This window comes from Nomascus leucogenys, chromosome 2 (genome assembly GCF_006542625.1).
Source record: "Nomascus leucogenys isolate Asia chromosome 2, Asia_NLE_v1, whole genome shotgun sequence".
NCBI lineage: Eukaryota > Metazoa > Chordata > Mammalia > Primates > Hylobatidae > Nomascus > Nomascus leucogenys.
Genome location: NC_044382.1, coordinates 74,065,525 through 74,087,544, shown reverse-complemented (window position 1 = coordinate 74,087,544; position 22,020 = coordinate 74,065,525). Strand labels below are relative to the sequence as shown.

At 47.4% G+C, this 22,020-nt stretch overlaps 1 pseudogene; it reads left to right on the top strand.

Annotated features, from left to right (window-relative positions):
• Nucleotides 1–16,798: 16,798 nt before the first annotated feature.
• On the top strand, nt 16,799–21,570 carry LOC115837067 (annotated as a pseudogene).
• Nucleotides 21,571–22,020: the final 450 nt, after the last annotated feature.

Here is a 22,020-nt window from a genome sequence, read left to right as displayed (position 1 = left end):
TCAAGGCTGCAGTGAGCCATGATTGCACCACTGGACTCCGGCCTGGGAAACAGAGCAGGACCCCATCTCTAAAAATTTAAAAAACTGTGTCAGAGCTCTGGCAAACGGTTGATATGGTTTGAACTTGTGTCCTCGCTCAACTCTCATGTCAAATTGCAATCCCCGATGTTGGAGGAGGGGCCTGGTAGAAGGTGGTTGGATGATGGGGGTAGATTTCTTCCTTGCTGTTCTCATGATAGTGAGTTCTCATGGGATCTGGTTGTTTAGAAGTGTGTGAACATGTAAGACGTGCCATGTAAGATGTGCCTGCTTCGCCTTCACCTTCCTCCATGATTGTAGGTTTCCTAAGGCCTCCCCAGCCATGCTTTCTGTATAGCCTGCAGAACCATGAGCTAATTAAATCTCTTTCCTTTATAAATTACCCGGTCTCAGGTATTTCTCTACAGCAGTGTGAGAACAGACTAATACACTGGTTAAAAGTTTACAAGAACTGAGTGCCCAATCAAGAAAAAGTCATCTTCAAACTGGGAGTATTGTGGCATTTTTGCTTGCCCTTGCCCCACTGTCTGCCTGGCAGAGTGGCAGTCTTGGTCAGCCACAAAGCAGCCACCTAGTTTCCAGTCCCCTCCCTTGAACTGCAGGGAGCAGAGATTTTATTCACAAATTGCTGTGTACATGCTTGCTTTCTTTTCTTTTGTTTTGTTGTGTTTTTTAAGACGGAGTTTCACTCCTGTTGCCCAGGCTGGAGTGCAATGGCATGACCTTGGCTCACTGCAACCTCTGCCTCTCGGGTTCAAGCGATTCTCCTGCCTCAGCCTCCTGAGTAGCTGGGATTACAGGTGCCCGCCACCACGTCCGGGTAATTTTTTGTATTTTTAGTTGAGACGAGGTTTCTCCATGTTGGCCAGCCTGGTCTCGAACTCTTGACCTCTAGTGATCCACCCGCCTCAGCCTCCCATAGTGCTGGGATTACAGGCATGAGCCACCGCACCTGGCCTGTGTACATGTTTTCTATTTGTCTACCTGTTCTATGGTCCTTTATTCTCACCTTCTTCTGGATTAGTGTTCTTCATTCTCCTCTCCTCATTTGTTTGAAACTTATACGTTTTCTGTTCTTTAGTTCAATAACAAACTATTAATTTATCAAAATATTGGTCTGGGCCAGGTGCCGTGGCTCACACCTATAATCCCAGCACTTTGAGAGGCTGAGGCGGGTGGGTCACTTGAGGCCAGGAGTTTGACACCAGTCTGGCCAACATGGTGAAACCCCATCGCTACTAAAAATATAAAAATTAGCCAGATGTGGTGGCACACACCTGTAATCCCAGCTACTTGGAAGGCCGAGGTGGGAGAATCACTTGAATCCAGGAGGCAGAGGTTGCAGTGAGTCGAGATCATGCTACTGCACTCCAGCCTGAGCAGTAGAGCAAGACTGTTTCAAATTAAAAAAGAGCTGGGTGCAGTGGCTCACACCTGTAATCCCAGCACTTTGGGAGGCCAAGGCAGGCGAATAATGAGGTCAGCAGTTTGAGACCAGCCTGGCCAACATGGTGAAACCCCATCTCTACTAAAAATACAAAAAAATTAGCTGGGCATAGTGGTGGGCACCTGTAATCCCAACTACTTAGGAGGCTGAGGCAGGAGAATCGCTTGCACCCGGGAGGCAGAGGTCACAGTGAGCCGAGAGCATGCCACTACACTCCAGGCTTGGGGACAGAGTGAGAGTCTGTTTCAAAGAAAGAAGGAAGGGAAGGGAAGGGAGGGGAGGGGAGGGGAGGGGAGGGCAGGGGAGGGGAGGGACGGGAAAAAAGAAGAAAAGAGAAATGAAAAAACCAAAATATTAGTCTAATGTAAAATATTTTAGAGGATGCATAGTGTGACTAGGTGCTGTGGCTCACACCTGTAATCCTAGCACTCTGGGAGGCCAAAGTGGGAGCATCACTTGAGTCCAGGAGTTCAAGACCAGCCTGGGCAACATGGTGAAACCCTATCTCTACAAAAGTACAAAACATTAGCTGAGTGTGGTGGCATGTACCTGTAGTCTCAGCCACTCAGGAGGCTGAGGTGGGAGGATTGCTTGAGCCTTGGGAGGTCAAGGCTGCAGTAAGCCATGATACTACCACTGCACTCCAGCCTGGGTGACAGAACCAGACTCTGCCTCAAAAAAATAACAGGTGCATGGTGTGTTCGTCTGTTTTGCATTGCTATAAAGGAATATCTAAGTCTAGGTAATTTATAAGGAACAGAGGTTTATTTTGGCTCAGAGTTCTGCAGGCGATACAGGAAGCACAGTGTCTTCCAATCATGGCCAGAGGCAAAGGGGAGCCAGCATGTCACATGGGGAGAGAGGGAACAAGAGAGAAAGGAGGAGATGCCAGGCTCTTTTAAACAACTAGCTCTCCTGTAAACTCATTACCACTCATTACTTGGGGGAGAGCACCAATCCATTCATGAAAGATCCACACCCAAGACCCAAACACCTCCCACCAGGCCTCACCTCTAACATTAGAGGTCACATTTCAACATGAGATTTGTTTTGTTTTCAGGCATGGTCTCGCTTTGTTGCTCAGGCATGATAATGGCTCACTGCAGCCTTGACCTTCTGGGCTCAGGTGATCCTCCCACCTCAGTCTCCAGAGTAGCTGGGACCACAGGCAGGTGCCACCACACCCAGCTAATTTTTGTATTCTTTTTTCCATAAAGATGGGGTTTTGCCATGATGCTAAGTTGGTCTCAAATCTCCTGGGCTCAAGAAATTCTCCCTCCTCAGCCTCCCAAGATGTCAACATGAGATTTGGAGAGAACAAATATCCAAACCATATCACACACCTTAATACACTTCAACCTGTATTTCAATTCACAGGTTCCCTCTTCAGCTATGTCTAACGTGTTGTTAAACTCAACCACTGACTTCTTAAGTGTTGTTGTCTATTTCAGGTCTATCATCACTTCCACTTGTGTGGGTGGCAAGCCACCCAGGTGTCGAGGCAAGAGACTGAGGGCACAAGCTGTTCTAGTATAATAAAGAAAATATGTAGAATAAGAATAGTTATACTAGAAATAGAATATAGATATGATTATATATGAACACTATTAATCATTAGTTTGTAGCATTACTCTTTATTCCAATATTATAATAATCTCTGCTCTACAATTATAGCCTAGGAAAAACCAGGCCATACAGAGGTAGGAGCTGAACAGACACGGTGAGAAGTGACCAGAAGGCAAGATTGTGAGCCCTCTGTCACGCCCGGACAGGGCCACTAGAGGGCTCCTTGCTCTAGCAGTAATGCCAGTGCCTGGGAAGGCACCTATTACTTAGCAGACTGGGAAAGGGAGTCCTCCTTCCCCGGGGGAGTTAGAGAAGGCTCTGCTCCACCACCTCTTGTGGAAGGCCTGGCATCAGTCAAGCCCGCCCACAGCTATCTGGAGGCCTAACCATCTCCCTGTGATACTGTGCTTCAGAAGTCACGTTCCTGGTCCACTTTCATGTTCCGCCCTGTACACCTGGCTGCACCTTCTCTAGAACCTATAGCAATAGCAGAATTAGTGAAAGTACTAAAGTCTTTGAAATGCATAGAAGAAACAATGACATCAGCTGTCCCCTCTCTCTCTCAGCCTTGGCTACCGAATAGGTAAGGGCCCCCTGTCCAGTGGACACATGACTCACATGACTTTACCTATCACTGGAGATGGCTCACACTCCTTCCACCCCCTCCTTGCCTTGTATCCAATAAATAAATAACAGCGCAGCCAGGCATTACCAGTCTCTGTGTCTTGCTGGTCCCCCAGGTCCAGCTGTCTTTTCTTCTCTTTGCCTTGCGTCTTTATTTCTATGATCTCATCTCCACACACAGGAGAAAAACCCACAAGCCCTGTAGGGCTGGTCCCTACACACCCCTATACACTTGGTTCTTTTTCAACTCATTTGCTTTTTTTTTCTTTTCTTCTTCTTTTTTTTTTTTTTTTTTGAGACAGCATCTCACTCTGCTGCCTAGGTTGGAGTGCAGTGACACAATCTCAGCTCACTGCAACCTCCACCTCCCAGGTTCATTTGATTCTCCTGCCTCAGCCTCCCAAGTAGCTGGGATTACAGGCATCTGCCACCACACTGGCTAATTTCTGTATGTTTAGTAGAGATGGGTTTCACCATGTTGGCCAGGTTGGTCTCGAACTCCTGACCTCAAGCGATATGCCTGTCTCCATCTCCAAAAGTGCTGGAATTATAGGTGTGAGCCACTGAGTCCAGCCTCATTTTTAAAAGCTTTAAATTTCCTGTTCACTTTTAATCGTTTTTACCTCCATAACCATAGTAAGCTTGTCTCACACTGGTGTCTGATCTTTCTAAAATGAGGAGTCTGTGTAACTGTGTCTGTGGTCTCTTATTACTCCTGAGTCTCATGCACATCTTGATTCAAGACATCTTTGGTTAGATAGGGAAGTTATTTTAAATGAATTTACTTTAGGTGGGCTTGGTCCAGGACTGATTATCAGTAAGGAGGTATTCCCGTACTTACAGCCCGTTCTTAGCTCTTTCTGCCTGCTTCCTCATCTGCAAAATGGGGTAATGATAATGCTTCTGTTGTATGTCTCTTCATGAGCCTTTAATGATAGCTTCTGAGTGCCTGGATCCAGTCATTCCTGAAAGTAATATTTCCATTCTTACGTTTACTCGTCAGTTTGAGCTGGGCTCCTCACAGCAACTGCCTTGATTCCTGCCTAAGCCAGCAGAGGGACTGGGAGGTTTGTGGGTGGCAATGCTGGGGTTGAGTGACCCTCACAGTGAGTCTGGCCAGACCCAGTGCATAGAAAGCAGGCTGGGGGGAGTGTTGAGGCCCTGGCCATGGTCCCTCAGCTGCCACCAATCAGGATTCCCCCCACCGTCAGTGTGAAGGTTTGGATGGCTCCTTCATGTCCAGATTCCTGCAGTAGGTGTTCCATCTTGTCTGGGATGAGGCTGGAGGGACGCTGCCTGGCCAGGGAGCTGGGGTCATGACAGGAGAGGGGGTTGACTACAGGGGCCACACAGACAGAGCACATTTGTCCTGTCTGCCAAGTGCATGTATCATCTCCACAGGAGGTCTCAGGGGGATAAAATCTTCTCAAACGACACTACTGGGGACCTGTGAGGTGGTCTGGGGAATAGCAACCTTTTTTTTTTTTTTTTGAGCTGGGGTCTCTCTCTGTGTCCTAGGCTGGAGTGCAGTGGCATGATCATGTCTCACTGAAACCTCAACCTCCTGGGCCCAAGTGATCCTCCTGCATTGGCCTCCAAATTTGTTGAGGTAACAGGTGGCACCTGGCCTGAGAGCAGTCCTTTTATGTCCCCAAATCACACATTTGCCTACATGGATGCATCCCTTCCATGTGCTCCATTTCCACATTAGCTGTGGTGCAGCTCATGTCCGAAGAGTGATTAGCAGTCCTGGGTCCAGACAAGACAAACACTACCTCCAGGAACTGACTTCAGTGTAGCGCATGACATATACTGACCTCCTGACAGAACCTGAGTCATTCCATGACTTCTTTCGCTCAGTGTCCCCATCCAAAACTGGAGGCAACAATGCATGCATGAGATTGTTATGAGGATTAGGTATCAATATTTGTAAAATGCTTCGAAAAAAAACCAGGTACACCGTTGGTGCTTGGAATAGTGCCTGGCACACAAACGGTGTTTTAAAAGTACTTAGAACAGTAGCACCTGGCCCACCGCAGGTGTTCACCAAGCACTCAGAGCTGCACCCATCACACAGCTGGCCTTCAATAAGCACACAGAGCACAGGCACAAAACTGGTGCTTACTGAAGTACATGGAGGAAAAAACCACTCTGCTGAGTGACAGGCAGACTGGTGCTTTATATATACACACACCCAGCAGAAGGTACAGGGTCTCAATAAGAAAATACACTCTGTTCAGGTGAACCCCCATCACCACCCATGCAGAACACTCTGGGTAGAGGAGAGGGAAGGGCACAAACGTAAATAAAGACTAGGAAAGAGGGTTACTGCTGGAAGGGCAAATACGGTGGGGAGCACACTGCGGGTGGGAGACAGGACCTGTTCTTCCCTGGGAGAGAGAAATGCAGCACGGAGGAGAACAGTAGCCACAACTAAGCCTGCAATGCCTGGCGGGGGCACCTAACATAAATAAGAGAAGAGGGGTGGACACAAGAACAAATGACTGCAGAGAGGGCTTCCTTTTCTGTGGCAGGACCCAGGGCTGTCAATTAACATCCATGAACTCCGAGCTGGGAAGAAAGCCGCAGGCAGGGGAGACTGGGGTGCCAGATGAGCTGGGCTGGGACAGTAGGCTTCGTGTCACGTCCTGGTGTTGATAGAAGGGAACAAAGGCTGCCTTGGACTGTAGGGAGAGGAGAGGAGTCAGTGTGGATTGTGTGGGTGGGTGTGAGGTGGGGAGGTGGTGTCAAAAGGGAAGAAGGGGAGGAGGGAGGATGGAAGTCACACCTCAGTCTGATTCTCATGCACAAGTGAGATGCTGTTGTCATAAAAGTAGTGCCACTGGCCACTGTCCTTGTTGCACGCAAATGTTGTGTCTGAAAGGGAGGGACAGTTATCCTCACCCTCCCTTCCTCCCCCTAGGAAGTGTCCAGACTCACTTTGTCACTCTTCCCACCATGATAACTTCACCACTGGCTCAAATCCCCAGTCACCCACTGAGAAGGTACTGACTGCCCCCCAGCTCAGATCCCCCAGAGCAAGCCCCTGCCCACAGCCTGGCTCACCCAGTGTCCATCATGCATGCCCCCATGATGGTTGGAAGCTGTGATGAGGTCATACGTGTACAGCTCCGGATTCCAGTCATTCCGTGGTTTGATGACAAACTCAGAGAAGTCCAGGTCCCTGTGGGTGGGGAGAGGGTTAATTCTGGTGCACCCCCTCCTTTCCCTGCCTTCGCCCAGCCATCCTCCCCCTGGCCCCTGACTGGATAGAAACCTCCACGAGGGTGTCTAGCTTCTCTCGGGAGAACTTGGTATAAGAAAAGCATTTCAGGTGGACGACGAGAACACAGGCAACATCCACAGGTCCAGCTTCTAGGTGGCCAGCTGGTGCTGCTTGCAGGAGGGGCGGTGCCTACAGACAGAGCCCGAATCAGCAGACAGACTTTTTCTCAGCACCTACTGTGTGCTCTTTGTACTGCCTGACTCTCATGTACCATGTCTGGCCCACAGAGACACTGCCTTTACTATTAGCCCATCTGGTATTCTAGTTTGCTCTGTTCCTGTTAAAATCCTTTCACCCACTCGTCAATTGCTTACTGATTATCTTTTGTATATGCTTTCATACCATGTTTTGTATTTTTATTTGATTTCTGATCCATGAGATGCTAGTCTTATTTTAGAGCCCACCTCTATCCCTTCATATTTTAGTCATTCATTCACCAGGCATTTAACCCTCTGGTACTGTTTTGTATTTCTGTTCCATCTCTGCTCCACAGAGGTGCTGCTCTTATTTCTCAGACTGGCCATATGGTCTTGGTTCTCTCTTTTTGTTTATTCTGCAAGTGTCTTTTCAGCATCTACTAAATACCCAACACTATTATAAACAGGGAGAAGCAACACACAGTGAACTGAAGTCTTCACCCTCAAGGAGTTGACTCTAATAAAGATGACAAATAACACAAAAGGGGATAGAAGACTTCACATCATGTGGCATTGCTGAGCTAGAAAGAAAGTAATGCTTGACTAGGAAGAAAAGAGCACAGAGAGGGTGTGGAGAGGGGAAGTGGGGAAGGGTGGGGTTTTTTTGTTTGTTTGTTTGTTTTTTTAGACAGAGTCTCGCTCTGTTCCCCAGGCTGGAGAGCAGTGGCATGATCTCAGCACACTGCAACCTCTGCCTCCCGGGTTCAAATGATTCTCCTGCCTCGGCCTCCCGAGTAGCTGAGATTACAGGTGCCTGCCATCACACCCAGGTAAATTTTTGTATTTTTAGTAGAAACGACGGGGTTTTACCATGTTGGCCAGGCTGGTCTTGAACTCCTGACCTCAGGTGATCCACCCACCTCAGCCTCCCAAAGTGCTGGGATTACAGGCATGGGCCAATGTGCCTGGCCGGGAAGGGTGATTTTTTACAGGGTAGTCAGAGGAGGGCTCTCTGATGAGGTCATGTGTGGTAGAAGACCTGAGCATAATAAGGAGTGAAGTCCTGCAGATCACTGGGGAAAGAACATTCCTGGAGAAGAAACAACCCAGGCCGAGGCACTGAGGTAGGAGTCTGCTCAGGGTATTGCTGGCCAGCGTGGCAGGAAGGGTTTCAATGTGGAGGAGAGTGGAGGGAAGTATATCTAGAGAGCTAAATATAGTGGTACAACCTGACAAAACCCCCACAGGCCCCGCTCTGGCTCCTTCTCAGGGGTTTTCTTTCTCCAGGGTCTCCACAGGGGTGAAGAGCTCAATGCACTCCTCTAGCCGCAGAGGAGCCTCCTTCATCATGTACCCAACACAGTCATGCTTTACATGGCCCTAGGGTTGGGTGAGCAGAGGCCAGCTGTGAAGACCGACGTAGAGGCTGGCTGTGAGGAATCGTGGAGAAATGCAGAGTCGGAAGGGGGGACACACAACACGTCGAGTGGGTCAAAGCATAGACTTTGAAGTTAGGAACCTCAGGCCCTGGAGCTCTCAGCAGGTGCTCAGGTCCCAAGGCCAGGCTGGGCCTGGATCTCTTGGCTCTGTTCCCCCTGGAGGAGTTCAGCGGTGGACGTGCAAAAGCACTCTAGATTTTAAGCACAATGAAAAATTGTCAGCAATAAGGCAAATAACCAAGCCTCTCCCAGGAGGCAACGAAAGACAGGATGAAGTTGTCTGTGTTTTGAGTGTCTTGTTCACCTCTGTATCACCAGCACTCAAGAGAGACAGTAGAAAAGCCAGAGGTCTATAGAAAGAAAAATCCCTGCAAGTCATTCCGTGGCCACGTTAAGTTTGAACTGTCTTTTTCATGTTGCAGGGGAGGTGTCAAATAAGCAGCTAAACACCCAAGTCTGAGTTCAGACCCCACAGGGCCCCGCCCCCGGGAAGAGGACACTTACGAGAGCCGATACATCAGAATGTTATACAGGCCCGCCGAAGAGAACTGGTCCCAGGGCACCGACACTAGGAGCGGGTGCCCGAACAGCGTCAGGCCATAGTAGGAGTTGTTGTAGTCACAGGCAGGGATGCGCTCCCACAGGTAGACAGGAACCACGATGGCCTCTGTTGAGCCCTCGATGGCCTCAATCCGACCTGACACATCATAGCTGTGGCGGGTGGACAGCAGGAACACTTGATCAGCAACCCCCACCTTCCCCGAGACTCCCTGACTGCCCTGTTGCTCCACCCACTCATCCCCGCAGCCTGAAGTTATTTTTTAAGGGAGCTGAAGAGTTACTAAATGTCTTATGCTTTACAACCTGTTAGATAATTTGCACAGCACTCTGTTTATGTGCTATTTCATAAAATCCTTTGGTGTTAAGAGCGCTAAGGAGGTTCATTTTTAGTGACAAAGGGATTTAAAAACACTTTCTTTTTGGAAACCACTGCTTGGTTTACAAAGAACTTTTCTATTCACAGAGCACTTTCTATTTTAGTTTTTAGTTATCCAAAGATTTAAACATTTTCCTGAATGCTTATGAATTCTAAACATAGAATGAATTCTATGTTTAGAAAGTGTCTTAAATGTTCCATATTTCAAAAATCCGTTTTTATTTTTGAGGCCCACAATAAAGGAAGGAGCTCAGCTCAGAATCTGGTACATAGGACAGGCCTCATAAATGCTGAATGAGAAGTAAGAAACAGCAGCCTCCCTCCTGTGATGAGGAAGAAAACATGCAAAGACACCCTGTACAAGGGTCTGTAGCCCCATCCCACTGGCAACTTCAAGCCCCCTCCCCTTCAAAGGCACGTGGCTGAAGCTCTGTGCAGGGCAGGTGCCCAGTGAACAAGGCAGAGAAGGGAAGAGAGAAGATGGTTAAGGCAGACCCATACAAAAGGAAGTGGACCAAGTGCCAGAGGAACTCCATCTCCCCACCATCCCCTCACTCACAGGATAATATAATCACAGTCCAAGATGCTGCTCAGAGGCTTCTCCAGCTGGTAGAGCTTATAGAAGGGATGACTGAAGACCTCAGCCGTCATCATCTGGGAATGAGAAACAGAGAGGGAGCTAGTCAGTCTGCAAGGCCTCCCCAGGCCCTTCCAGCTACTTTCCCCTGAATCCCACCCAGCCTCCATCTGCAGTCTCACCCTCTTTGGTGAGATACCTGTGCGTTTGGACAGAGCCACACGTGGATCTCAGATCCTGCCTCTTTCGGGGACCACGAACCAGTGCAGAGGGATAAACAGTAACCAGAAAAGACCAAAAGGCCATGTGGTGAGTTAATGCCGGAAGACTTGAGGTATGACAGGTAATAAAACTCTATGTATTCCTCATTATGTCCCCGTGTCCCCACTGCCCCAATACCTGCTCTGGCTTGTGGTGGGGATCCACTTAAAATGAAACATTTACAGAGTTAAAAGCTGATGAGGCCTATCCTGGGAGACAGGGGGAGATTAGATACATCTCTGCCTTTCTTTTGATACAGATTCAATATTTTAAGAGCCTTTACCCTAAACATGGCCTCACATTTTTTATGATAATAAAAATTTAAACTCACAGTACTGGATGATGTGGCTTCAAGAGTGGCCAGCAACCTTACAATTTTTCCAAACAGCCCCATGTCATTATAACACATGGCATCATTCCAAAACAAAATAAAAGAAAAAAAGTGATTACTATGTCAATCTTGCATCCATATGCCAAATTGTTTGTTGATAAGACCTAAGTATTAAGTAGAAACTTGAGAAAAAATGATTTTCTCTATTTCAAATTCTTACTATGAGAATTTTTTAAGCTCACGGATGTATATTTAAACAATTTGAGTATTTCCAAAATAACTTGACTGGCTTTTAAACTTTTCTTCTTAAGAGGTCAACTTATTTATCTACTAAGTACCTCCTTTCTTCTCTCAAATTATTTCATTCAGCCTAATTGTCACATATGTAAAAATAGATATAATGTACAAATCAACTACCTGCAATGTTACTACCATATAGCTTTGAGTTTGGGAGGTATATAATTTCAGAAAACGTTAGGTTTTCTGAAATTGCAGTAGTGAAATTGCAGGTCATTGCAGTAGTGAGTTAGCTTGCAGTTTGAATAATCAGGAAGGATACCAGGATTGTAGCTATGAAAACATTAGATGGTTTACCTATTAATACTTCTCGCATTCAAGCCCCAAATGAGGGTAAACAACTATCCAGACTTGGGACATGTCTTTTAATGAGAATCTTCCCAAATGCATGCTGTAGGTTCTTTTGACTATCCTATCCCTGACCTTCTAGTTCAGTGAAATATTGGGGAATTGATTGGATTGGCTTAGAGAAGTCACAGTTCACTATACCTTCATTTGACTATGTTCACGTTACACTGTTTTTCAAAATAATTACTACCTTTTACCTGGAATAGTTCTCCATTACCATCATATGTTCCATGTGGCCCTAATCTTAGCTTCTGTTTCATATGCCTAATTAAGACTAAGACCTTTTCAGAGTTAACTATGAGGATGCTCAATGTTAGAAATATGTTATTTTCTACTTCTGGCCAAAATCCAAACTTTAATATTAGTTGTAAAATTAGCATAAGAAAGTTCACTGCTTTGAGAATAATCACTATGTGCAAAGGCCCCACAAAATCCCACATTTGCCTTCATACTGGCTCTATCTTTTTTTTTTTTTTTTGAGATGGAGTCTTGCTCTGTTGCCCAGGCTGGAGTGCAGTGGTGCTATCTGGGATCACTGCAACCTCCGCCTCCCTGGTTCAAGTGATTCTCCTAACTCAGCCTCCCCAGTAGCTAGAATTACAGGTGCATGCCACCAGGATGGCTAATTTTTGTATTTTAGTAGAGATGACATTTCACCATGTTGGCTAGGCTGGTCTCAAACTCCTACCTTAGGGGATCCGCGCACCTCAGCCTCCCAAAGTGCTGGGATTACAGGCATGAGCCACCGCGCCCAGCCTTAGTTCTATCATTTTTGACATAAACTTAGTTTGTTAAGAAACATTCCACATAAATTATTTCATCCTCATAAAAATATTCCATAGTTTCTTTCCCTAGACAGATTTAAATTCACAAAATGCCGAGTTGCTGTGTTCTGTTGCTGATTACACAAAGGAGGCAAGCACTCTTAACTTTCCAGCTCTGAAGCATTCACATTAATGCATTTTGCTACTGACAGGTCTAGCTTGGAATAGATTCTTAGGCTGAAGGAGTGATTATACAAGACCAGATTTCTTAAGATAGGTAATGAAAAGGAAGGTTGTTATTTGCTTAGCTGAATTATTCTTCTTCATTGTGAGTGCCTTATATAATTAAACAGCATGAGCTTGAAGTTACTTTACACTAAGTGGGACTCATGTTTTCTCTTTTAATTGGTTAATATGATTAATTAGAAGAAGAAATAAAAAATGTTAAAAATCAGGCAAAATATATTTGTAACAATAATAAGAATATGTTTTGAAAGACATGAACAGCCTGAACATTTTATTAAATTACAGTTTCTCATAATGAGAAACTGAACTGAAAGATACAGATCATCTGTCTCCATTAATAGTTTGTTCTTCTTGGAGATCCCTGGGATCACACCTTAAAGCACGGTATTAGTATTCACATTTTAAATAATATCTTGGGCTGTTGCTAATAAGCCACATTTCAAATAAACATATTGGTTACTGAGAGTCCATGTTGCTAATCAGCAACATTTAAAATAAAGGTATCAGTTACTAAGAGTTCAACAAAAACAGATTCCTTTTTCTTTTTGACTCTATAATCACTCCTGCTTCTATCCATACTTATGGACTGCCCACAGGCTCAGTGTTGTCCATAAGCCTGTTTTGTTTGGTCCACATAATGTCTACAATTTTGGAGTTATTTTTCTCTCCGACAGGGAACAGGCAATCTCCAGTTTATCGTCGTCCCTCACCTCCCTCAAGATTAACCCAAATCTTATTTGACCAGTTTCTGCAATATGTAAAAAATGAAGAGAAGGGCTAGAGTATCAAGTGAGAGGGTGCTGCAATCTTCATATGATGTGTCCAAAGCTGAGAAAGGCATGTGCTTTGATTTTAATCACAGGAGAACAGGGAGTGAGCCACTTAACCTGAACGGCAACTGAACAGAATGAGAATAAGTCTAGTACCTAGCAATATGGATTGGTGTACTAGTGAAGTAGTAAGTGGTTGTTGGGTTTAGGAATAAGTGAGTAAGGAATAGAAACGAATGGAAAAATGGCATATGCAAAGTCCTGGGGCGATAGAGAAATACTGAGATTGGCATAACTAAAAAAACAAGAAGAAGAAGAAGAAAAAGACTGTAGCCTGAATGCAGAGACTGCAGGGGAACCTGGTGAGAAAAAACCTGGAGCAATGGGTAGGAGAGTAAGATGGAATAACTACGGCTTCAGTAAAGCTTACCTCCTAAGTATTGTTAGTGATAGAAATATTTCCATCAACCCAGCATTTATATTTGCACTTTAAAATCATTATGGAAGTTTCTAAGGGTACAACAGTAGACAGAATAGTACCTATAATGAACTTCTGTGTATCCTTCACCCAGCTGTAACATAATTTTGCTTCATCCAGATTCATCTTCTTTTTCCCCTCATATTGTTTTGAAGAAAAACCTTAGAAATCCTAAGATCTCATCTATAGGATACTTGTTTTTAAGGTAACTTCCTACTGTTGTGGAAAAAAAGTTTAAAATTAAATGTAAAGGTGGAGTGTGGTGGTTCTCACTAGCAATATGGAAAAGCATAAGGATTTCCAAATGGGCTTTTCCTCTACAGCTCAGCACCTCTAATTCTCTCATTGATCCAGGTAAAACGAGGAAAGGTTCCTTTCCCTCTAGACAACACTGGCAGCAGCTTCCACTGCTACTCACCTAAGGACCTCAGACCTTTGTTTCAAACAGAGGTTTACCTGCCATGAATGGAGATGCAGTTCATGTAATGAAAGGGGAATCCTTGGGTCTTCAGCTCTGTGCCCCTTGGTTTCCTGGATTTAATTCCAAACTCTGTGCTTTTACATAACGGTAGTTTTGTTTACAGTTTTCTACCTAGGATGGTCTAATCTTTTTAAAAAAGGAAATTAATACAAAATAGAAAGAGAAATAGTAATGAGTCAGTGTACACTTTAAGAAATGTTTACTTTCCATTAAAAAAAAGACATTAGTTTTACATGGTCTTGTTTGCTCATTTAGTGGACACTTACTATAAAACGGAGCTTGGTAAATGTTTTAGCTTAAAATCCGAAGGCTGTTTTTTTTTTTTTGAGACGGAGTCTTGCTCTGTCGCCCAGGCTGGAGTGCAGTGGCACGATCTCGGCTCACTGCAAGCTCCGCCTCCCAGGTTCACGCCATTCTCCTGCCTCAGTCTCCCAAGTAGCTGGGACTACAGGCGCCCGCCACCATGCCCGGCTAATTTTTTTTTGTATTTTTAGTAGAGACGGGGTTTCACCATGTTAGCCAGGATGGTCTCGCTCTCCTGACCTTGTGATCCGCCTGCCTCGGCCTCCCAAAGTGCTGGGATTACAAGCTTGAGCCACCGCACCCGGCCTGAAAGGCTGTTTTAAGAATGAACACACTGGCTGGGCACGGTGGCTCACACCTCTAATCCCAGCACTTTGGGAGGCTGAGGCAGGTGGATCACCTGAGGTCAGGAGTTCAAGACTAACCTGACCAATATGGTGAAACCCCATCTCTACTAAAATTACAAAAATTAGCCAGGCGTGGTGGCATGCACCTGTAGTCCTAGCTACTTGGGAGTGTGAGACAGGAGAATTGCTTGAACCCCTGGAGGTGGAGGTTGCAGTGAGCTGAGATCATGCCACTGCACTCCAGCCTGGGTGATAGAGCGAGCCTCAGTCACAAAACAAAACAAAACAAAACAAAACAAAACAAAACAAAAGAATAAACAAACTAAGCCATGTAAGTGATGAAGGCTGGCTGTCACAAGAGAGCATTCAAGGTTTAAATAATAATCTGGGTCTTTCCAAAGTACGAATTGTACCTATTAAAAAAAAGATAAGCTTAGGTAGCATAATTCTTATTAAGAAAAAAAAATTTCCCTCTATGAGACAAATAAAACTACATGGTATAATCAAGTACTGCAAATCACTTAAATAGGCACCAAAAGTCCTGGCATTTTTGGTTGATAAAATTTCTTCCTTAAAAAAGTCTTTTACTTTGGCAAGAAAGTTATTATTTTAATTTCATAAGTAGATTAATAGTTTCAACATACATCAAATTAGACAAGACCTTTTGAAAAACTGCATATTAATTAGAGACAGAGTAGAAGTTGTCCTAAGAAGAATTTTAAATCACAAGGGAATTTTAAATTATAAAACTAATAGAGTTTTCTAGTTCTTATTTGAATACCAAAAGGGAAAAAGACCATAAAATGCACTAATTAATTAATTGGAAAATATCATTTTTAAGCCATAAAATAATTCATTTTTTTAGGAATATTGCAAGAGAAGCTTGAGAGAAATTAACTTTCAAAACATTTATTTGAAATATGCCATCCAGTATGTTAGCCACTAGCCTTATGTAGGTATTTGAATTTAAATTTATTAAAATTAATAAAATAAAAAACTCAAGTCCTCAGTCTCAATAGACACTTGCAGCTAGTGGTTATCACACTGGACAGTACATACACACAGTATTTTTATCATCACACAACATTCTGGTGAATAATGTTGCTTTAGAAGAGACAATTAACAAAAATTTATGCTGAAAACATTATAAATTTTTCCATGGTATTCTTATGATTTTTTAAAAATAACAATACAGAATGATGACATCCCCCTTTCTGAAGTGCTGTGTAGGGGTCTTGAGCCTGGGGCTCATGAGCCTGGGTGCCTGAAATGGTTTTGAGTGATGTTTGGTTCTTGTGCAGCCATGTGGGGGAGGTTTCAGTCTTGACTTTCAAGCCCTGTTGGGCTGGGGTCATCTGGTGGTTATCAGTGGTATTGAGAAATGGGCCCCAATGGGGAAACCCCCTCACCACTTTCCTTCTCATAGGTGTCCCTGCTAGCTTGGGAAAATCGAGGGGAGGGTACTTGGAGCCTAGAAGGTCAAGGCCTGTGATGTGGCCCTTCTTGGAGCCTTGGAAAGTGGTCACATCTGGAAGAGAAGTAACCTGATGGGGCCTCTATCCTTCCATCCCTTACCTTGTGTCACCGGCTGGAGGTGCAGGTCAGCTCTCAGCTATCAGGATCCAGTCACTGGGGGTTAGCTCCCAGGGGTCACTGCAATGACTTCCCGCCCCCTTGGCTGTCTCCTGCACACCAGGGGCTCTAGGGATGGAGGAAATTATCTTCCCCAGAAGTGGCCTCAGGATTGGCCGCACCTGGGGGTCTTCAGGGTCTGGGATGGGTGTCCGAATGGGGACGACTTGGCGACTCCCCAAACCACTTTCTGGAGTCCTCTCATTCTTAGAGGGTCCAGGAACTTTTCATCCTCCCTGGGACTCTAACTTCCTAGGGTGACAGTCATAACGGAAGGGGTTGGTTACAGCTAGTTTTGTATGGGGCTCCTGAGCCCAAGGCAGGAGCTGGAGGCTGGGGTATTAGCCTTGGGGGAGTGCCTGTGTGCCACGCCTCTTTTTTGGAGTCCTCTCAGACAAGAGACTGGTTTGCAGAGGTGGCAGATGCCCTGTGGACATACCCTGCGAGCTCCCCCTCCCTCCCACTATTCATGGCACCCTAGGATAGGGATGTGTGCCAGGAAGTGTCATCTCATCTGGAGGAGATTAGGTAATGAGGGGGAGCGACAGCTGGCAGTGGTGGGTGTCAATTCCCCCTTCCTGGATGGGGAGGTGCGTGGTCTGCTGCCTGGCCAGAGAGAGGCAACGTGGGGACAGGCCACCATCACTCCAGCCACAGCTGGGGTAGGAGACCCCCTTTCTTCTCCCCTTACTTTCCCCATCCCTTTCTTAATCACCCCACCTCATTACTTGCCCCCTTTGCCACCAGTTCCTACCAAGGAAAAGAAGAATTGCTAGAAACCCATCCCCCACCAGAGCCCAGGTCCCGCTGCCCAGCCCTCCCACAGCCACTCCCAGTAGCTAATCCTTTTTCTCTGTTACTCTCTCCTAGAATTTTGTAACCACCTTGGCTAATGGGATGAGCCTCCAGCCGCCTCTTGAAAAAGTAAATGTCCTTTTGTGAGACCCCTCCCGACCCCGACCTCCATATCAACATATCTTGTCACGCATCTGGCCCTTTCTCGAGGTCTAGCCAGCTCTCTTGCTTCAAACCAGTTTACCCCAGGCCCCCAGACACTTAGGACCCACCCCTTCAGGTTCACGGCCCCCGCTGTCCTACCCCAGTATAGCGGCTACTTTCCTAACTCTACCTCCAGCCCCCCTTTGCCCTTCCCTGTGTCTGCCCCTGTTTTCCTTCCCCTCTGCTCCCCAGCTGTGGGCTGAGCTGAAGAAGGGGACAGAGAGACTAGAGAGATGGTAGGCGTGGCTGAGGTATTGGGGTGCTCTCCTGGATGATGCTCTGGGGGGGTCCTGGAAGTGAAAAATTGAATCGTTAGGTTTTGGGGTTTCTGTGGGGGGGCAAGATGGCAGGTAGGAGCTGTAGGGGTGTCATGGTACAATTTTGGGGCGCTCTATACTACACTTCAGGCAAAAGTAGGGACCTGGAGTTTTAAGAGGCTGTGGGGAGCCCCCAGATCTGACCCATGCTCCCATCGGCCCCTTCCCAGGTTTCCTGTGGCCAGGCAGAAAGCAGCGAGCCCAATGCTGAGGACGGGACATCCAAAGATTACTACTTAGACTCCTATGCCCATTTCGGCATCCACGAGGTGAGTGTGGACTGCTCCCCAGGCCGACGAACCTCAAGGGGGTTAAATGTTGGGGGGGGAACCCCTAATTTCCCAGGCATGCGCACTGCGTCCCCCGGCAGCAGGCCGCCCCTGTGCCCCTCTGCTGCGCACCCCCCAGGGTCGCCTCGCCAAGCCTTTGCCTTGGAGACGGAGGTTAGTCTCAAGCTCTGCAGGGGTCCCTCATCGAAGGCTAGGGTGGGAGCGCGCATGCGTGCCTGGGGCCTTAGCCGGTGGTCGGACAGGGCCCGCTGGTATCTGCCGCCCTCTAGAGACCGGTGGTGCAACTGCGCCCCGTCCTCTCCTGGCCTGACAGTTTCTGGACCCTTGTGACTGAAAACACTGAGATCCCAGAATGCAGCTGGGTTGGCGTACTAAGGACTTTTTTTTTTCCCCTGAGGCCATTTTCATAAAATTGTGGCAAAATATACATAAATTACTATTTTTTATTTTTAGAGACAGGGTCTCGTTCTGTCGCCCAGGCTGGAGTGCAGTGGTGCAGTCACCAGTCACTGCAGTCTTGACCTCCCAGGCTCAGGTGATCTTCCCTCCTCAGCCTCCGGAGTAGCTGGGATTACAGGCGTGCACCACCAGGCTCGGCTAATTTTCTTATTTTTTTGTAGAGGTAGAGTCTTGCTTTGTTGCCCAGGCTAGTCTTAAGCTCCTGGGCTCAAGCTATCCTCTCGCCCTGGCCTCTTGAAGTGCTGGGATTACAGGCGTGAGCCACCGCCCCTGACCTGAGGACTTTTAAAAGCCAGGGTTTGCTGGTTCTTAGGTAGCAGTGGTAGCATCTGGCTTAGATGAGAGTTTAGTCCATCTAGTCTGCTTTTACAAATAGGGAAACTGAGGTGCACAGAAGGAAGTGAGAGGGCCTAGAGCTGTCCCTGGCCCTCCGAGCTGTCAGGACACCCTGTTCTCCAGCTGAGGATGTAGGGCCTCTCATGACGTCTGTGTGCCGCTCTTCCCGCACGAGATGCTGAAGGACGAGGTTCGCACCCTCACATAGCAACTCTATGTTTCACAACTGGCACTTCTTCAAGGACAAGGTGGCGCTGGACGTGGGCTCAGGCACAGGCATCCTCTGCACGTTCGCTGCCAAGGCCAGAGGCCAAAGGGTCATCAGGGTGAGTCTCCAGGGTGGCAGAGGAGACCCGAACCTGGGGAACAGAAAGGGGCCCACTGGGGCTCAGGGATTGGATGGAGGGGGATGGGGGCTGAGGATGGGACTGGGGGGGTCTCACCCTCCCTTCTTCCTGGGCCCTCAGATCGGGTGTTCCGGTATCTCTGATTATGCAGTGATGATCGTCAAAGCCAACAAGTTAGACCACGGTGAGCCCAGAAAGAGGATGGGTCTGTGGGAGTGGAGTGGGCAAATGCCCTGCTTCCCCAGGGCCCCCAGAAGAGTTGTGGGGTCTACAGATGGGCCACAGATTCAGCAGCTCCTCTCCCACGGTCTTTTGGGCTGCCGGCAGCCTGAGAATCTGAGTGTCCAAGCCCTAAGCTTAGCACCTCAGTCTTAAAGTTAGGGCAAGGACCACTTTCTAGTTTCTTGAATGAGTAACAGAGTCCCATGGTTGACAGCTGAGGGCTCACAATAAGTCTCCCCTCTGATTCCCGGCTGCCCTCCTCTAGTTTAACCAACACTACCTTCCAGAGAAGTCTGTACCTACAAGCACATATATGAGTAAATGCGTTTACATTTACGTGCATAATTTTCACACCAGTAGCATTTCGTACCAGGCTCTTGCCCTTGGCTTCTTTCAGACTTTCCAGGATGTTGAGGCATTGCACTTTTTTCTGCTACCACCATCATAGGTATATCCCCCAGCTCTTTTTTTTGGAGACAGGGTCTGGTTCTGCTGCCCAGGCTGGAGTGCAGTGAGTGGTGCAATGATGGCTCACTGCAATCTCTGCCTCCCATGCTCAGGTCATCCTCCCACCTCAGCCTCCCGAGTAGCTGGGACTATAGGCATGCGCCACCATACCTGGCCTTTTTTTTTTGTAGAGGCAAGGTTTTGCCATGTGGCCCAGGCTGGTCTCGAATTTCTGGGCTCAAGCAGCCATCTTCCCACCTTGGCCTTCCAAAGTGCTGGGATTACAGGCATGTGCCACTGCACCCAGCCTGTTCTGAGATTTTCATTCCCTGCACATAATATCATTTCATACACAAACTAATAATATATTTGTGAGGTCAATTTATAAAAGCAGATTGCTTGGGCAAAAGTTTAGTTAGTGGCCGGGGCAACTGGCCGTGCCTGCTCCCTCACCTTTATGCTGCTTAGGGTCCACCACATCCACTAGGAGCTCCTGGATGGCCACGTCTTTGATGCAAGACATGTCAAAGCCATACAAGTTCTCCCGCCCTTGAGAGGCAGGCAGGGAGGGTTGAAACCAAAGAGAGACCATCCCCTGGAGCTGGTGCAGGACTTTGGAGGCCAGAGTGTTGGCCTGAGGTCTCAAAGCCTGACCTGTCAGCCAGAGGTGGTGCTAGAGACACAGAAAAGCTACTTTGTCCTTTAAATATCTTGGTGAGCTCTGCCTTGTGACAGCCATGCTTTGTACTTGGCGCCAGGCTCCAGGAACGGTGGTGAGCGAGGCAGGCTGGCCCTGCCCCAGGGGCATATCCTCTGGGGGAAACACCTAAGCCAGCAGCTCAAGGCCCGCAGCATGTGCACTGGAAGGCAGGACTCTGGGGCGATGAGCCAGTGCACAGGCAGACGGACCACTGCAAAAGAGCATGGGACAGGCTGGACTCAGAGTTGTGCCTGTGGTCCCAGCTACTTGGGAGGCTGAGGCGGGAGGATCGCTTGAGCCTGGGAGTTCAAGGCTACAGTGAGCTGTGATCCAACCACTACACTACAGCTTGGCCAACAGTGTTTGTTTGTTTGTTTGTTTGTTTTTTCTCTTTTTTTCCTTCAGAGACTCTGTTTTGTTTCATTTTGTTTTGTTTTGTTTTAAGTATGCTGATAGTGAGTATTTTTTGAGCTGGAGCTGGGGGGTGGGGTTTGGTATGGGGGGGCAGAGGAAGTTGTTGAAGGGGAGAGGAAGTGGTTGAGTGGCAGAGGAGAGGAGGCTGGAAGAGCAGGCACCCCACCCAAGCCACCCTCCTGAGAGCATGGGGAGCTGGCTCAGGGTTTGAGGTCAGCGTTTGGGTCAACATTTGAGGTCATCAGATTGGCAGACTTTTCAAGAAGGGGTCAGCAAGAGGACAAAGCAGGGCCCCTGCATTTGAGTGAAGTTTGGCCAAGTGGGGGGTGGGGCAGGAGTTGGCACTGGACAGAGTTAGGGTGGAGCTCCCAGGTTTGGGTGTGAGAAAGAAGGGAACAAGGAATACAGGCTTGAACCTGGGGCGGTTTGTTGGGAGCCAGACAGGCAGGATGAGAAATGAATGAGGAGCCGAGGTGGGGCACCAGTGAGTGAGGACCAGCAGGAAGGGGACAGCAAAGTCACGGGCCCTCCAGGAGCTGGTGAGGGTCGGGAGGAGGAAATGAAGTGGGGTGGAGACACATCCAGAGTTTTCCCTCTCCTGTCCTGCAGGAGGTGGACATCTACACTGTTAAGGTGGGAGACTGGACCTTCACCCCCTGCTTCTGCCTGCAGGTGAAGCAGAATGACTATGTGCATGCCCTGGTGGCTTACTTCAACATCCAGCTATAGAACTGATAACAGGTGAGCTTTCTTGGGGGTCACGTCCTCCACCAGAGATTTCAATGGAATGATCCCATTTAGCCCCCACTACAAACTCATGGGGCTCTTGTTATTATCTTTGTCTTGTGGGGGTGGAAATTCTCCATCGTATAGAGTGTTGAAATCAGAATTTGTACATGAAGCCATAGCCCTGAATCATTCATATCCCAGGATCCTCTTCCCCGTCTCTGACTCTGTGCCCTCACTCTTCACTCTCTCTGGGTTTCTGTCTAACCTCCATCCTGTGCCCTGACCCTGCTCGGTCTCTGTCTTTCCTCCTCCTTCTAGGACTCTGTCCTTCCTCATTCTTGTGTCCCTCTGCCTGGGTCTCTGTCCCCTTCTCTGGGTGTCTGTTGCCCTCTGCTCTCTGGTTCCTCGCCATCTCATCTCTAATCTCATTGGGCTGATGCAGATGTTGCT